Source organism: Belonocnema kinseyi, chromosome 3 (assembly GCF_010883055.1).
Source record: "Belonocnema kinseyi isolate 2016_QV_RU_SX_M_011 chromosome 3, B_treatae_v1, whole genome shotgun sequence".
NCBI classification, from domain to species: Eukaryota; Metazoa; Arthropoda; class Insecta; order Hymenoptera; family Cynipidae; genus Belonocnema; species Belonocnema kinseyi.
This window is the reverse complement of record NC_046659.1, coordinates 162,273,438-162,291,819: the sequence shown is the minus strand read 5'-3', so window position 1 is coordinate 162,291,819 and position 18,382 is coordinate 162,273,438. Positions and strand designations below refer to the sequence as shown.

The window sequence follows — 18,382 nt, the reverse complement described above, 5'->3', positions numbered from 1 at the left end:
ATTCTGAGTTTGTACTTTTATAAAATATGATTCAAAAAATTCTTTTCCTTTAGCGCTTAAATACTGGAAGAGATTTTTTACATCCTTTATTTTGGCAGCTTTCAATCCAATTCGGGGCGAAGGACTTTCCGAAAGATATCCTAGTTTAAGTGTAGGTTTAAAGAAAAAGGTGGTTGGATTTTGCAACTCATAGTTGTCAAAAACATCCACTTTTCCATCAGGAAAAGCATGCAAAACGAACGCTTTGCTGATTTGGAAATTTGTTGGCTTTCGCATTTTGCCTTTGAAACATTTTTCAAAATCCTGCAGAAGATCTTGACACTTCTCGACCATTGTGAATGAAGGTGAACGAGCATTGCGAATCATTTCTACATATTCAGCTTCAGTTTCAATTCGTTCTAATTTTTTCAGCTTTTGCGAATATGTGCCAAAATTCCTATCGCACTGGCAATAGGAATGGCCAGGCACATTTTTGGGCAGCGTCAAGATTACCGCTTGGATTTTAAAACATTCATAATTTTTGAACTATTCATCCAATTGATCTGAAACTTTCCAGAAAACTTCTTTGAACCTTAATGAACAACCTTCTCACTGAAAGCTTTCCGTAGCTTGAAATTCGTTCGCTAAACGAGGCGTTTGAAGGTTAAAATTCATGATTTTTGCATTGCCTCAAAAAAAATTAACAACATTTTTGTTTATCACAATATTCTCGTTTTTCTTTCTTAGATAGTTTCAGAAGACTTAAACACGTACTTTGTATTGGGAAAATCGGGAAATGATGAAAATTTGCTAAATTAGCGCGAGTTAATGTGAAAAAATATTGGAATTTTTCGTTTTCAAAAAATCCACTTTTTACCAATTATCTCAAAAATTATAAAACCTATAAATTTTTGCAAGAGGAAAAAAAGATGCGCCTTGAAATTCTCTACAAGTATCAGTCTTTAAAATTGAAATTAGAAAGATTTTAAAAATTGACACTCAGGACAATACTTCTCAGGCTGAATCCGGCCGTGTCCCCTTTTGATCGCCAGCGGTTCAATTGCTAAGATCATTCATTATTGTTCATAACTTTTAAAATAATGCTTAAAAGGTGCAGTTTTTTTTCTACACGTTTGTACTTTTTGTTCACTTTTTAATTAGAGCGAGGTAATCATTAATTAAAATTAACCAAAATAATGGTTCCAACAATTTATTATTATTTTTAATAACATTCTCTTTGAAGAATGTTGGAAAGTTGTTGTTTTGGATGAAATTTTCAACTTCTTGTCCTCTTTTCACTTAGACCTAGATAATAACTAATGCAATTCAACCAGAATAATTCTTTAAATAAATTACTATTGCTTCTAACTATTTTCTCCTATATTCATGCTAGGCAGTTCCTTTTTTTTTAATTTTGTACTTTTGGCCCACTTTTCCGTTAGTGATTTAATAATTAATTAAAATCAAAAACCATAATTTTTCAAAAAATTAAAAACATAATAATATTCTTATTGAATAATGATGGGAAGTTGAGTTTTTTCTGAAAGTTTCCACTTTGCTTTGGCTCTTTAGTTATCAACAAATAATAAATAAACATGATAAAGAATCATTTTCTAAGCAATCCCATTCTTCAGTCGTTGCTGAAAAACTTTTTGTTTAAATGAATATTAATATTTATTATTTGCTTAGAACTAAAGAGTCAATGAAAAGTTGAAAATACCAGAAAAACCCGTAACTTTTTAGCATTATTCCGAGGGAATATTGTTTTGAATAATAATAAGTGTTTTTACCAAATATTCTTCTGAAATTGAATTAATTATTGTTTCATTTCAGCTAAAAGATTAAGAGTATAGAATAGTATTTTTGTATTAAAAATAATTTTTATTTTTAAAATCGCGAACAATCATAATTAGCACCAAAATCTCACAAGACCCACCTATGTGGTTTCTATGGACCCATAAAATATAGATTTATGGGGGGGGGGGGGAGATATTCGAAAAGTAATTTTTCATTCGTATTATATGACTTAGTCTGAAAAAAGTGTTCAGTTTCAAACTTGATTCACATAATATTAACGATTCTGAATAAAATAAACAAAAGCGTCTTTTTTTCTTACTGAAAATACGTGTTAAACTTCATGGGGCTTGCGGCTCCTCCAATTATACATTTTTTAACGAATTTATTTTTTTCTGGATTCGAACAAACTTGGGGTGATATGCCTGGAAAAATGTGGACAAGCCTAATATAAATGCTCGCTAGGGATGAAGATTTGTATTTGTTTTTTCTGGGATTCTAAAAATAAAAAATAAAAAAGGGAATCATCCAAAGCTTGAGGGAATAAAAATTTATTATCCGGGTGGTAGAAAGTAAGCTTGTTTGTATAATGGTTTAATCCATTAGGATATACATGAGGTCGAAATTACAGTGATGGGCTTCAATTGATTCGCTAGAATAAAAGCACAAGAAGGCTTTAATAGGCGTTTATTATTGTCGCCCACGATTTCCGACGATTGTCCATAATAGACTATCTATCCTCGAGATGCAAAAATCGCTTCTCGTACTCTCAGAAAAATATTTTGTTTCAAATTCATTAACTGTTTCTTTAACATAATGTTTTCACTTTAACAGAAATAACTTGAAAATGAAGGAAAGCATTTAATCAACCAAAAACGAAGAGAAGAAGGAAGAAGGGGGTGAGAACCGATCAGACATCCACGAAAATCTAATTTTTCAAGAGCAAATTTTATTTGACAATTTAAAAATAAAATAAAAAACTACTCCCGAGATATGGACTTACTACATTTATTCTTACAGGAATTACTTTTGAAATAATTACTAACTGTTCAAAAAGTGGAGATGAATAAGTTGCAGATTAAAATTATAATTTAAGAAATTTTAATTAAATTAAGATCCTATTCGACGTCCAATAATCAACTTAATGTATAGAATACCCGAAAATAAAACCAAGAATCCAATCAACAAATTTGAATAACCACTATAAAATTCTCTTATTGTAATTTAAGAAGAAGATCATCCTTTAAAAAAAATATTCCTAAAAAGAATCTCGGAAAAGAATTAAAATGAGGAAAGAAAAATGAGAAGGCAATCAAAAAATCCCCTTCCTTCTCTTTTTTTATTTATTTCGTCCTTCTTATTTTTATTATTTTCAAATTACAATAAAAGAAAATTTATACAAAATATTCACCATCTTTTCGAAACTCAAACACCACTCTTATCAAGGTAAGAAAAATTTGAGCAGGTAAGAATAGCAACGAAATAACGAGTGACGTTTTATGTGTGTGTGGGGGGGGGGGCGATAGCGGGAAAATGGAACCTTTACAGTTCACTGTTTCTTGTTACCTAGTACCGACTTATCATTGGCGGACGATGGCGGAGCGGAGGGAGTGCCTTAATGGCACTGGTCGTTGACGTTAGAGTGGGGCTTCTGCTTGCTAATTGGCTCTCTGAATCTATGTGGAATCAGATAAAGCAGACAACTGGAGAGGTTCAAATAATTTGATCTCTAATCGCCGAATAATATGTGGGTTATAAATTTAGTTTAATGCTCGAAATTCTAGACGAATTTCGGTTGCCAACTTTATCAGTATTGAATATGGAAAAATTTGGTAAAAAGGCGGCCAAGATATAATGTAGACAGGAGATCATGCATTATACTTTTTTAGACTTTTTATTTAAAAAAAAAAGTTCGAAATTTTTTGGATTAGCCCCTGATGCATCTTCAGCCTTGAAATGTTCATTGAAGACAAACCATTTCTGTGAACCAAACAAATTTCTTTGAAATAAAGAAATGTTTCTTTGATTGAGAACAAATGAAAGAAGAAGAGAGAACTAATAATTGAAAGAACATTTATTTTGAATAAAAAAAAAGTATATCAATTGACCCTCAGTGTTTGCGGTTGAGGTGTGGTCTTATATTTATAAGCGTCCCAGTTTAAAATGCTTTGTGGTCAATATGAGCATGAAACCATGAAATCGGCCTTTACCCCTAAACGCCACTTGACTACCCCTTGCCAGCGTTGCCACCTAATTACGTCAAAGAACTCGACTTTCCAGCATCGTCCGTTTTGTTAGGATGAGTTAAGTTCCGTTAGCCGGCCACCTACCATGCACCTGTCACCTGCCATGCCAATCCACTGCCAGGTCATTCCCACGGTAGACTGAATACGAAAGAGGAGAATCGCATGTGGGGTGAAATTCAAAAATGCTCTTGGCCAATTCGGGCAAAGCCTAAAGACCGAGTCATTTTAACTTCAGGTCAGCGGAAGTGGGTCGGAAATAATTTGGTGAACAAAACTGTTCACCTTGTCTAGCTTCCAGAAAATGTAACATGAATATATTCATGAAATATTGATTATATTGATGTGATATGATTATTATTGAATAATTTATTTAAATATTTAAAATACAATAAATAAATTTAGTGTATATTCAATGAAATATTAATTTATGCCATGAATAGTGAGTATATTGATGTACTATGATGTATATTTATGTAATATGATTAGAAGATGTATTGATGTAGTAGAATCTAAAAAATGCTCCTATTTTCCAATCGAACATATAATTGTTCAATTATTAAACAAAGAAATTAATTTTCAATCAAGGTCAAAACTAATTTTTAACAAAATAGCTTAATTTCCATCCAAAGAGATGAATATTTCACTGATACAATGAATTTTTAGTAGAGCAGTTGAAATTTCAACCAAGAAAATTAATTTTCTACCAAAAAAGACGAATATCTAACAAAACAGTTATATTTTCAACTAAGAAAGATCAATATTCAACCGGAAATAACCAAAAAGGTAAATTTTATTAACCAAATTAATTTTGTACCAATATAATGGACATAACTGGAGTTCAAAATCATTTTGTATGGAAATAACTCGAAATAAAATTGAATCCCTAATATATTGTATAAACCCTAGACCGTAAAAATAATTTTTTTGTTTGAAAATTTAATTATTTGATTAAAAGCTCGGTTTTTGGTAGAAACTTAATATCCTTGGTGGAAAATTTATCTTTTAGTTTAAAATTCATTTTTGATTGAAAATGTAGCTGTTTTAGAGAAACAAATATTTTTTAGTTGAAAATTCTTTTTCTTCCTGCAGAAAATCAAACTTATTATTTGAAAGCTCTTTGTGCAAAATTGATCTGTTTCTTTAGAAATTTAATTATTTTATTAAAAATTCAATTTTATTATTTGAAAATTTATCTTTTTTTTCAAATTTAACTATACGTTTAAAACTTCAATTTCCAAGTTTGAGATTCATACCTTAAGTTAAAAAATTAATTTATCTGGTAAAAAATTCAAATATTTTGTGAAAAATTCGTCTTTTACGGGAGAAAATTAATTTTTTTAGATTGGAAAAGAAAACTCTGTTGAAAATTCAAGTACTGTGTTAAATTTTCTACATTTTTGGCAGAACATTAACTTTCTTGGTTGAAATTTCATCTTTTAGGTTGAAAATTGAACTATTTGATGAAAATTAATATTCCTTACTAAAAATTGAACTATTTCATTTTTAATTGAGAATAGATTTTTTTAGTTAGAAATTCGTTCATTTCGTAAAAATTTTTCTTTTTGGTAGAAAATAAACCTTCTTGGTTCAAAATTTATCTGTTTGGTTAAAAATTCATTTTTTGGCTGAAAATTTTACTATTGTATTGAAAGTTCATTTTTTCATGTTGACATTATATAAAAAAAACAAAATTGCTTCTAATATTTATATTGCTCAATATAAATCAATTATGATTCAATTTTGCTGCAACAAATTATGACGCCCTTTCTTTGTACAAAATGAAATTTTTTCTTGGTGAATTATATATACTAATGTGGGTTTCTGAATTGTACCTCCTGAAATAGATTAGGGGCCCACATAAATCAACAGTGCTAACCTTGGATTCAATTTATCGTGATAGGTCATTGTCTGAAATGAATATTTATTTCAAGTCCTGTACAATAACAGTTTCGAGGGTTACCTCGCACTGGCCTTCTTCACAATAGGTACCCTTGAAACGTAAACAGTCAGGACCATCTGATCCGCTTTCAATTGAAATGCATAATATTGCGCATTACATTCAAATGTGTACTTGCGCACTGCGGCCCTTTCGAGGAGAGAGTCTCAAACCCCCCCCCCCCCCCCCCCCCCCCCCCCCCCCTGAGTGGAGAAACTGCGCGGGCCAGCATTTCCAGAAATTACAAAATCGGACCAACTTCTATGGGACCTGCAATGCAGTTATACCACAGCATATACCAAGATAAATTATTCTTGAACCTAAAAAAAGTTAAGTTGCTAAAAAAAAATCTTTTTTTTACAGTTGCACTTACAACCAAATAGTGAATCTTTCAAACTACAACTACTATTTTTAAACAAAATCGTGGAGTTTAAATAAAATAGTTAAATTTATAACAAAATAATTAAATTTTCAACTAAAATAATGAATCTTAAACAAATTAATTTTCCACAATTCACTTCACTTGGTCTTTTCTAGTTGAAATATCGTCTTTTTGGTAGAAAATTAATATTCTGGTTAAAAATTCAATTATACAGTTAGAAGCTGAACTTTAGTTGAAAATTCATTTTTTTGGTTGAAGATTCATCATTTGAACCGATATTTTTGTGTATAGACCCAGAAAGAATATTAATTAAAAATTGATCATTTGTTTCGAAAATTCATTTTTTTTTATTGTTCAATTTATGTGTTTTGTTGACATTTTCTACTTTTGATTGAAAAATTATTGTTTTTCAAAATATAACTATTCCATTTTTGTTTTCAAAAGTATTTCTTTTAGACAAAATTCAACAATTTCTTTAAAAATCAATGTATTTCTTAGTGCGAATTTATTTCTTTGCAGATTTAACTATTTAGTTGAAAATACATTTTCTTCTGTTTGAAAATTTATCGTGTTTAGTTAAAAATTCATCTTTTTGGTTAGAAGTTTCACTACATATTTCCTTGAGACTTAATTTTTTATTCGAAAATTTATTGCTTTAAAAGAAATCAAATTTTTCATGGAAAATTCGTCTTTTATCGTAGAAAATGAATATTTTTTGTTTAAAATATATTTCTTAGGTTGAAAGTATAGCTATTCTGTTGAAAATTCAAGTATTTGGCTGAAATATCGAATTTTTGGTTAAAAATTCATCTTTTTCGTTAAAACTTAATTCTTTTCATTGAAACTTAATTTTTTTATTTCACTATTTCATTTAAAAAATTAGTTTTTGTTTCAAAATTGCACTCTTTTGTTAAAATGTTCTCCTTTCGATTGAAAATTGATTTTTTTCCAAAATATAACTATTCCATTTTAGGTTGCAAGGGTATCTCTGTTAGTAAAAAATTCAACAATTTGTAGTTGAAAATGCGTTTTTTTACATTCTCATCAGAGAAGGTATTAGATTTGTGTAAAATTTGATCCCCCCCCCCTTTTTTGCCAAATGTCCACGTTTTGAGACCCCCTGAATCCGAAAAACAGGTTTTTACAAATATGTCTGTATGTCTTTATGTCTGACTGTATGTCTGTCTGTATGTATGCCTGTATTTTGTAGAAAAGTCATGTTTTATGATATATGATGAATCTCGTTTGTTGAAAAGTGCGATCAGGCGCAGAACACTAATTCAGTGAAATCGCGAATACACTCTGGTGCATACATACATATATATGTATACATCTGCAGTTCTTATCATCTGTTTACATTTTACATATCATATCATATCATATGCCTACTCTCACTTCATCACTCTAATATGCAAATGCATGGATGAGAAAAGAGGAACGTGAATGCTGAAGTAAATATATAAATGTGTGTGTGTGTGTGTGTGTGTGTGTGTGTGTGTGTGTGTGTGTGTGTGTGTGTGTGTGTGTGTGTGTGTGTGTGTGTGTGTGTGTGTGTGTGTGTGTGTGTGTGTGTGTGTGTGTGTGTGTGTGTGTGTGTGTGTGTGTGTGTGTGTCGTTACATGTTATCTGCTAACGTTTAAAAAATCATATCGATCACAATCCGCGATAAGGTCATGACAACAATATGTCCAATTAGCCAGTATTTCCTCAACAAGTTTTTTTTTTGGTTGTAAACAATTGGCAAACGGCTGCAGATCGAATTGTTCACATAAAAATAATATTAATTTATGATTTTCCGTGACTTTGATTTAATACTCATAAAAACAACCTTTATTTATTTTGAAATGTATTTGGCCAGAAACAGTAACATTTGTGTAAAATTTGCTGCATTTCATTTTCAAACGTTTTAAAGAATGGAATCTTATTGCGCCTTTATTCGTTGTTGTGACTGAAAAATATAGCAACTCAAAACTACGCGGTGTTCAGCGTCTTTTTTCAGAATTTGTCGATTACCAAAGAAAAAAAAATTTGCACAGTATACGTTAATTTTCACTCAAAGAGATAAATTTTTAACCAAGATTATTAATTTTCTTTCAGAAAAATTCTAAACAAAGTAGGTAAATTTTTTAACCAAACAATTAAACTTTCAACCAATCAGATTGATTTATTACTTGAAAAAAGCAATGTTTAAAAGGTAACATAAAATTCTAACTAAATAGTTGAATTTTCAACCAGAAATATTTATTTGCTATCGGAAATAACGAATTTTCAATCAAATATATGCATTTTTAACCAAATAGTTGAAAAATTGAACTTTAATTTAAAACAGAAATTTTCCATTAAAAAAATAGAATGTACAATAAACTAGTTCCATTTTAAGGAAAGGGGTGAATCTTCAACAACAAAAATTAATTTCATACCAAGATTATTCATTTTCTACAAAAAAAGACCAATTTTCAAATCAGGAAAATTAATTTTCTACGAAAAAAGCCAAATTTGCAAATTTTATGAAAAATTATCATACAGAGAACAACAACTAGTATCAATTATAATAATATAATAAGTTTGAAAAATGAAAATCACCTTATTATTCCAGGCTTGCTTTTCAAATACTTTCCCTTTTTATGGCTATTTCACTGTTTTGTTTCTGGTTCAAGATTTATCATTTTAGTCGAAAAATCAACTATTTGGTAGTAATCATATATTGTGGTATTGCTTCAATCTTCTTGATTGAAAGTTCATCTCTTTGTTGAAAAATTATTTACTCACTTAAAAATTCATTTTTATTTTTAAATATCCATAATTTTAGATAAAAATTCATCTGTGTAGTTGAAAATGTAACTTCTTTCTTGCAAATTCGCCCTTTGAAAGTTGGAAATTTAACTGTTTGGTTTATAATTCGTCTTTTTAGCTTCGAAAGTCAAGATTTGTCACAAAATTCATCTTTTTTATAGCACAAAAGTCACATTTCTTGGTTAAACCTTTTTTTTTTGTTTAATTCAAATGTTTTTGGAAAAAACTCATCCTTTTGGTTTGTGATTACATTAAAACATGTATACTTTTCATCTTCAAAACTTCACTCTCTTGTTGAAAATTCGTCATTTTTCGTTGAATTCAACACTTTTCGTCGAAAACTTATTTTTTTAGTTTAAAATTCGACTATTCCCGTGCGGAAATTGCCTTATTTAAAAAAAGGCGTGGATCAGGTGCGGCTTAGGATGCCTGATTAATAAATTTATGTAACGGCCCTGATCCGGTTCGTTCACGGACCAAATAGACGTTCCTTAGATTTAAGTCAGGCAGTCTGAATTACACCGTACTTACCGTAACTGGACGGCCCTGACAGCATACGAATAAGAGCGCCTCTGATGAAGATCAGGCGTACTGAAAGAGGTCCCAAGTTAAGGCACCGGACGCGAACCTTTGTGATACCTCATGTGATGCCTTTCAAGTGCAAATGCGTTCAAATTTAATACTTTTTACAAAAAACGTATCGTGGAAAAAGAAAAGATCTGAGTAGAATTCGATCGAAAAAACCACGAGTTTTTTCAGTTTAGAAAAAAACTTTCATTATTATAAAAATTTCAAATGTAATATTTTTTATAATAAAAAAATAAAAATTATTATTGCAATATTATCGTAGATTTATCATCGGTTCCAGTAATTTTACTTGCAATTTTATGAATAGTCAAAAAATATTAATATACTGAATAATAATGTGAATAATTATTTTTCGTAAATACAAATTTAAATTTGCGCGGTATCGCTTGACGCGACATCTGGCGCCCCGTTTGTATTGGTGCGTCTTTCACGAGATCTTTTGTTTTCTCGACGGTGAATCTGTGAATGTCAACAGTGTCGAAACGTGCACGTCTTTTTATTTATAACCAGTTATAATTGTAATAAGTAATTAACGGCAAGAATAGCATACATTCTACATTTTATTTTAATTCATCCGTGTTGGTAACAATACATTTCCATAAAACTACCTCTTTTGTAGATCTTTCCCACTGCTTCATTTTTAGGTTAGGTTAAATCCTGATTATTATACGTATGTTCTTTTTCAACAATGTTTCTGTAAAATTGAGTCTTCTATGAAGAATGATTTTATTTATTGTTTATAATTGGTAGAAAAGCAACATGCGTGTGATTATTTTGTCTTCCTTCTTACAAGTTCGATCAAGTCATGTAAAAGCCAATTAGGTTTGTAGCAACAATGTATGTGAGCAACTGTTTGCATAATAATAAATTTTTTATTTGAAAATTCGTCTTTTTGGACTGAAAACTCGTCTCTATTTCTGAATTTTTAAAGAATTTTTGGCTGTGTTAATTTTTGTAAAATATTGCAAAAATAGGCTAAATTGGTAAGGGACCATACATATACCACGTGAACTGTTTGGGGGGGGGGGGGGGGGGGGGGGGGGGGGGCGTATGGCAAAATTCAAAGTGGTGAAAAATTGTCCACGTGGTATATGGATGGCCCCTAACGTAGTTTAGGTGTGGTCGCTTTCTTAATGGAAGTTATATACTCAGAAGTAATTTGATTTTATCATGAAAAGATTTGTTCCTTCAACCATAGAATAATGTTATTGTACTTTCAACAAAATATTTGATGGACCCGCAAAAATATTATTTTGGTTTTATCCAAATCTTATGGTAGATGAAATATTTGTTTGACCCCAAAAAAAAAGTTGGTTTAATCAAATATTTTATTGTACCAGGAAAAATTTGTTTAATTCAACAAAATTTTTCTTATATATCGAAGACAAAATTTCTTCTCGTTGAAGAAATTTTTGTCTTTGCTGAGTGATTAATACCACTCGGCAGATTAATATCAACAGATTTTCGTGAGTAATGAGTACCAGTAATTAATTGATAAGCCAAGTTTAACAATAACATGCAACGGAGACTACATTTTTATCCTTTTTATATATTTGCTCTCTTTTTTGCATTTTCATACGCAGGTACGTATAATAGCTTTGATAACTGTAATGTTTGTAATGCCCTGATTCCTTTGAACAAAATGATCTTATTATTCCTGGATAGAGTGAATGAGTGAGTGAGTTTGTGAGTAATCTGAGACCTAAACTTAATTATTATTAACCTTTAAAGCACTTATGCTCATCATACGTGTTAGAACTGCATACTAGTAAATCTAGTATTCCAAGTTACTCCGTCTGTCTAACTCACTTATTATGCAAGAGTAAACACAAACCAAGCCAACCATGGACTCCTTTTCTTCCGGCTTCCTTTTACAAATATTACTTTTTCACCCAAATTCATCCATTCTGAACAGATATTTTTAAATTAAACGTCAAAGCAACGACAACTGTAATTTGTTTATTGTGAATTCTCTTTTGTTGAAGCTCCTTCGGCTTGGACTAATACATCCTCATCGCGTATCTCGCACTTCGCACTCGATTTTCTCCAAAATTCACAATATGCATTGATATTGCGACAAAAGTATTTTCATTGTTTTCTTTTTATAATTAAAAAGTGCGAATTTTATAAAAAAAAGAACAGTTTTCTTATTCAGCATTTTATTGCAACCTGTGTCGTTTTTCCATACATTTAATTTGTTTATTTTCAAGGTTATTTTTAAAAAGTTTAAACAAAAATATGCATACTAGCGTAAATCAAATCTAAGAAAACTTGCAAAATTTTTTTATTTCTAATGTATTCTTATCATAAAAGTCTTTTTTTGGTTGAACAACTTTTGTCTATTCACTTTTTCCGTCTCTTATGTCGTTTTTCCCGAGATTTAATTTTCTTTATCTTCATCTTATTTTTTACAATTTAAAAAAATCTACTTATCCTTTCTGACAACGATTAATAAAAATGTTGCAGATCTTTTTTTGACGAACAACTTTCTTTTATCTTTTTTTTTTCTACCTTGTGTCGTTTTTCAAAAAAATTAGTTTTTTGTTTTAGGTTATTTTTTACGATTCAAACAAATTTTACGCGTCTTATCAAAAAATTAGTGATGATAAATTTGTAGCTCTGTTTTAGCGAAAAACTTTCGTCCATTCACTTTTTTCCCTATCTTGTGTCACTTTTCAAAAAACAAAACATTTTTTGTATTGTTATTTTTACATTCTCATCATTTATGATTGAGAAAGTATTAGAATTGTCAGAAATTTAACATCACACTTTTTCAACGGATCTCCACGTTTCAAGACCCCCTGAATCCGAAAATCAGGTTTTCACTATGGCGTCTGTCTGTCTGTCCGTCCGGCCGTCCGTCCGTAAACACGATAACTCTCGAAAAAATGAACGAATCAAATTCATCTTTGGTACACTTTTTTTAAGTCTTAAAAGAAAGGACGAGTTCGTGAAATAGCCATTTTTGATTAAAATTCAAAAAGTGAGCGCATTTTGAAGATTTTTAAGACCACTTTTTTCTAAATTTGAAAATGATATGTACGGATGTTTATAGTATTATAAAGAACAAACAATTTATCTTTATGACTTTTTTCGATTAAATGGAAATTCTCAGAGTTATAGCGTTTTTTAAATTTTTTGAATTAAACGAAAATCAACATTTGAAGCCGAAAAACGCACGATATGAAAAAAAGTCAAGAGAAGAAAAACATTTCTTTTTGAAAGCCCTATAAGATTATCCTAACCAATTTTTCGATTTTCTTCAAAAATCGAAAATTCAAATTTTGATTGCAGAAAAAATATAAAAAATTCCATTTTGTGGACAAACTATTTAGGATACGAAAAAAGATGAATTAACAAAATGGTTATCCCAAAAAAGATCTACAATTTCGTTAAGAATCACTTCTTGATAGGATGCGTACTTTTTGTTTTATTCGTGAAAAATAACGCGATGAGAATGTGTACCTCAAAGCCTACAGAGCTTTGAGAAACTTAATCTTTGCTATACTTAATTAAGCAGACAATTCAGAATATAAAGACGCATATAAATACTGCCATCTAAAAGATATCTTTTTGATAAAGTTTTTTTCAAGAATTCCAAATGCAAAGAATAAATATCCGAGCGCGAAGCGCGAGGTGTAATTATGTTCGAGCGCAAAGCGCGAGATTCAACATTTAAAATTTAACTTATTTGCGCGTTCAACCAAAAAATTCCAAAAACAAATTTACAGATCTATTTTGGATGTAATTTTTGTTCGTTCTTGGGTGCACAACTTTTGTTCATTATTTTTTTTCGGGGCGGGGTCAAACTTTACAAAAATTGAATACCTGCTTCAATGAGAAAGTGAAAAAAAAATTTCAACAAATTAGTTACTCTTTTAAGCAAAGAGATGAATTTTTAAGAAAAATGAATTATTTTTAAACAAGATTATCAATTTTTACAAACGAAAATTTCAATAAAGTACGTAAATTTTAAAGAAAAGAGTTACATTTTTACAAAAGGCACGAATTATTTACAAAACAGTTAAATGTTCAACCCAGAATTATTTTTTTTCAACAAAAAACTATATTTACTGCAAAATATTAAAAATTTTAAGTAAAGAATTTAATATTGAAACAAATAGCTGAATTAAAAAAAAAAACAGTTAAATTTTCAACCAAAATGATGAATCTTTATCAACAAACAAATAATTTTGTATGGAATAGTTAAAGTCTTCTCTACCAAAAAGACGACTTTTTAACAAAAAAGTTAACTTGAAATGATGACTTTGTAACAAGCGTTATTTAATTTGTCATATGACAATTGAATTTTAAACAAAAAAATGAAATTTTGAACGAAAAAATAAAAATTCCCATAAAAAATTAATAAATTTCCAACCCAATAAATTAATTTTCTACAAAATAGTAGGAAAAACGATGAAATTTCTACGAAAATGTTACACGGAGAAGACGATATCGCACAATGATATTGCACGACTTCTGTATTGAAATAAAGCGCAATATGATAACGTACAAGCAGGTTCCGGAGCTTTTTAGGATATTATAACGCACTAACATCCCTTTCCCACTACTAGAACCCTCGTATATATAATATAATAAAATAGGAATATAATGTAAGATCTTGCAATGTACGATATCACGATTTTACGCTATTATAATGTGATAATTACGATATATAGCGCAGGAATTACGATATATATTGTAATTCTTGCGATATCGTTTTCTCCGTGTAAATTGTTAATACTATAATTGAACTTTTAACCAAAAAGACGAATTTTAATAACAAAATAGCATAATTTCCAACCAAATAGTTGAATTTTCAGTTCAATAAATGAATTTTCAAGCAAAAAAGGCGAATTATCAAACAAAAACAATTTTCGACGTTTTAACAAAATAAAATTGTTATTTTAAATAAAAACCGCTCAATTCAACCGAATTTTTTTTATTTTATGCCCCAAAAATGAATTTCGCATTTAAATGAAAAAAAAAACGAGAAAAATGGAAAACAAAGGTAATAGGGGAAATATGAAGTAAAATTAATCTTTGTTGGTTGAAAGTTGAACTACTTTGTCAAAATTTCATATTTTTGGTTAAAGACTTATGTTTTAGCTGAAAATTCATTTTTTTGGTCAATAACGGAACTTTTTTCAATCAAAACAAAATTCATTCTCGATTAAACAAATTATCTCTTTATAATATGTAATTTTTCCATTTAAATAAAAATACCTTCAAAATGAAGAGTCATTTTAAATAAAACCAAAATTTTATTTGCACAAAGTCCCTTTTCTTTGAAAGACATACAGTTTTTAATAAAATCAAATTGGTTTGAATCAAAGAAACTTTTATTTGATGTTTATTGTAGCAATTTTTATTTTATGTTTATTGTACCAATTTGAACATAAAATAAACTTCAGCATTTATTAAGATACTACCCTGACCTAATATTGTAAAATGTAAAAAAATTGAAGACATATCCTCCTTTTAAGTATGGTTTCATAATGAGACTGATAAAAAATTTCCTCTTCAGGTCATACGTCAGCTGATAAAATCGTGCAATTAATTATGGTGAAATTTCTGCTTCCGATCTGGCAGCTTATGAGTTAAAATTCAGAAACTCACTTACAACAAAACAGTTGTATTTTAATTCAAAAAAAGACAAATCTCCATGCAATGTATTGAATTTTTAACAAAATAATTAAATTTCCAAGAAAATAGTTGAATTTTACAGAAAGCAGTTGAATTTTTAACCCGAAAATATAAATTTTCAACACATAATAATATTTTAACATAATAAATGGATTTTCAACCCAATAGTTACATATTTAACTAAAAAATTTCATTTTTTAGCAAAAAATGCAAAAATTGAATTTTCAGTTGAAGAAATTATTTTTAACAAAGAAAACAGATTTTCACGAATATAGTTAAATATTTAAGAAATAAAATGAATCATTAACAAACTAGTCATACTTTTAATTGAATAGTTGTTTTTTAACAATAAAAAAAAAATGAATTTTCAATAAAATAGTCAAATTTTCAACTAAAATGATCAACGTTATACGTGAATTTTAATTCAAATAGTTGACTTTTCATCTAAAAAAGATCATTATTTCTAACCAAAAAGATGAAGTTTTAACAAGTAAGGATTTTTCTTTAATAAAAAAATTCATTTTCTACCCTCAATTCAATAAAAAAGCGAATTTTCACTAATTGAAGATTTTTCAATGAAGGTAATTAATTTTATACCAAAAAAGACAATAAAAAAGAAATTTTCAACAAAATAGTCCAATTTTTAACTAAAATGATTCATTTTTTGTACTAAAAGGACGAAACAAATAAAGATTTTTTTATCAAGAAAGAAAAAAAAAGTTCTTCGAAATTGTTGAATTTTCGAGGCACAAAACGAATTTTCTGTAAAACAGTTAAATTTTCGACCCAAAATTAAGAATTTTTTCCAAAAAGTTCATTTTCAATGAAAAAGGTGCATTTTTAACCGAAAAAGATGAAACTGTAAACGAAGGCGATTATTTTTCTCTAAAAAAGACTAATTTTTAACTAAAAAATACTAATTTTGATTTTAAAAAATGAGAAATTTAGGTAGATTTTGCAAAATAAAAAATTCAAATTTTTATTGGTCGCCCTAATGTACTTATTATCACCATTATAGATCAAAATTTTGAAGCTTCATTTATAAAAATGTTTCAACTTTAGTAATCTGTTGTATAAAAAATTGGTATCTAGTGATACCAAATAAGGAGAAGCAACAGGTTCTTTATACTCATTACAATAAATCAGCAGAATGGAATCTACACCTGTGTTCAAGAAAACATTTAATTTTTAATTATATTAAAAGTTCCTTATATTCACCTTCAGAAGAGGCTGAATCCGCAACATGATTCAACAGCAAATTGGCTTCAAATAATTTTGATATTGTACCCTAACCACTTTTATTTAAACTTCCACTTAATTTATAAACTATCACTCAATTTTAAACCATCCCATACTTTTTTTTTAACCAAAACTCAAAACCGTGTTTTAAAACAAAAATTCTTTTGCTAATTTGAATGTACAATAAATTTCGGGTGGTCCGAATTGTAAGGAGCGATATCGTTATCTGGGGACCGATAGCCGACGAGCGATAATTTACGCTTTGTTGTGTCTCGAATTGGTACCCTCAATAAATAGCACTTTTTTATATTTATTAAATTAAATAAATAATTTGTTTGCCAAAAGTGATTATAACTTTATAAAAATGGTATAGAAGCGCTCTTGGCGAGTACTGACGTTTGACTGACTCTGATCACTGATACTGATGACATGCTGAGCCCCAAGCCCCAAGTCTCGGCCTCGCGGTGCGGCCCCTCTTCCGTCAGCTGATTCCCCTTCTGCTTATTACCGCGAGCGAGGCTCGCGGCTCGAAGCTCGAGGGTTCCCCGCTTGGTTCACCAGACAGAACAGATTTCAGACTCATCTCGAGACCAGCTGGAAACTAATGAGTTTTTTATAACAATTTTTATCATTTCTTTTTTACTATTCAAACTTTTTCACACTTTTTTCACTCTAGGCATCTCTAATTTCTAATCGAAAACAGTTCAATTCAACCAAAAAGATTAAATTTTCATCCAAGATTATTAATTTTTCAACTAAAAAGACAAATTTTCAACAAAATGCATAAAATCTGAAGAAAATAATTTCATTGTTAAACAAATAGGTAGGTCAGTTTTCAAACAAAATTATTAATTTTCCATCGAAAACCATAAATTTCTAACAAAAAGATCAAGTTTTAACCCAAATTATTAATTTTCTACCAATAAAGACAAGTTTTCTTTCGAAAACAGCAAATTCTTATCCAACTAAAGTGCTAACTTTTGAATTAACCAAATAAAACTAAATTTTCATCGCAGATGAATTATTTTCTACTAAAAACGACAAATTTCAAGCAAAAAAGAATAATCCTATATAATAGATTAATTTTCAACAAGAAAAGTTAACAAACAACTGGATTTGAAACCAATCAGTTGAATTTTCTACAAAAATAGTTGAATTTTTAACACAAAAAATTAAATATCTACTAAACATTTCAATTTTGATCTAAAATGGGTGACTTTTTAACAAAATTATTCAATTTTAAACAAAATAGTTTAGCCTTCCCGAAATAATAAAATTTGTAATCAAATTTTCATTTATATTTATAAACAATTCAATTCAACCTGACAAAATTTATTTTTAAAAAAATAGTTGAATGTTCTACAAAAAAAGATATTTCTACCAAAAGAAAATCTTTAGTCAAACAAGATCAAAAAATTAAACCAAACTGCGAGATTTTCAAGCCATAAAGACGTAATTTTTGACGAAACATTTGAATTTTCAATCCCACAATATGAATTTTCAATAAAAAAGTTGATTTCAAGCAATGATGGTTATTTTTACCAAAAAGTATGTCCTTATAAGTTTAAAAAATTACCTTTCTACCTAGAAAGATTTTTCAGTGCAATCAAGAAAAAAATATTATACGAAATTGGGGAATATGCAAGCCAAAGAGACCATTTTTTTCCAAGAAAACTTACATTTTCAACCCAAAAATGTGAATTTACAACAAAATTTTGAAATATTAGACAAAAAACGAATTTTCAAAAATATAGCTAAAATTGCAACCCAAGAGATAAA

At 29.1% G+C, this 18,382-nt stretch overlaps 1 protein-coding gene across 2 annotated transcripts in view; it reads right to left on the bottom strand.

Annotated features, from left to right (window-relative positions):
* Positions 1 to 16,999, bottom strand: part of LOC117169106 (protein FAM49B) — a 48,481-nt gene extending 31,482 nt beyond the window's left edge. Inside the window, exons 1-2 of one of the 2 annotated variants that reach the window (XM_033355251.1) lie at positions 16,583 to 16,999; positions 9,662 to 9,781 (exon numbers count right to left, since the gene is read on the bottom strand). The gene's annotated coding sequence lies outside the window, so the exon portion shown is untranslated. The remainder of the gene's footprint in view (positions 1 to 9,661; positions 9,782 to 16,582) is intronic. The other variant, XM_033355253.1, reaches the window with a different exon arrangement.
* Between the last annotated feature and the right edge of the window lie 1,383 nt (positions 17,000 to 18,382).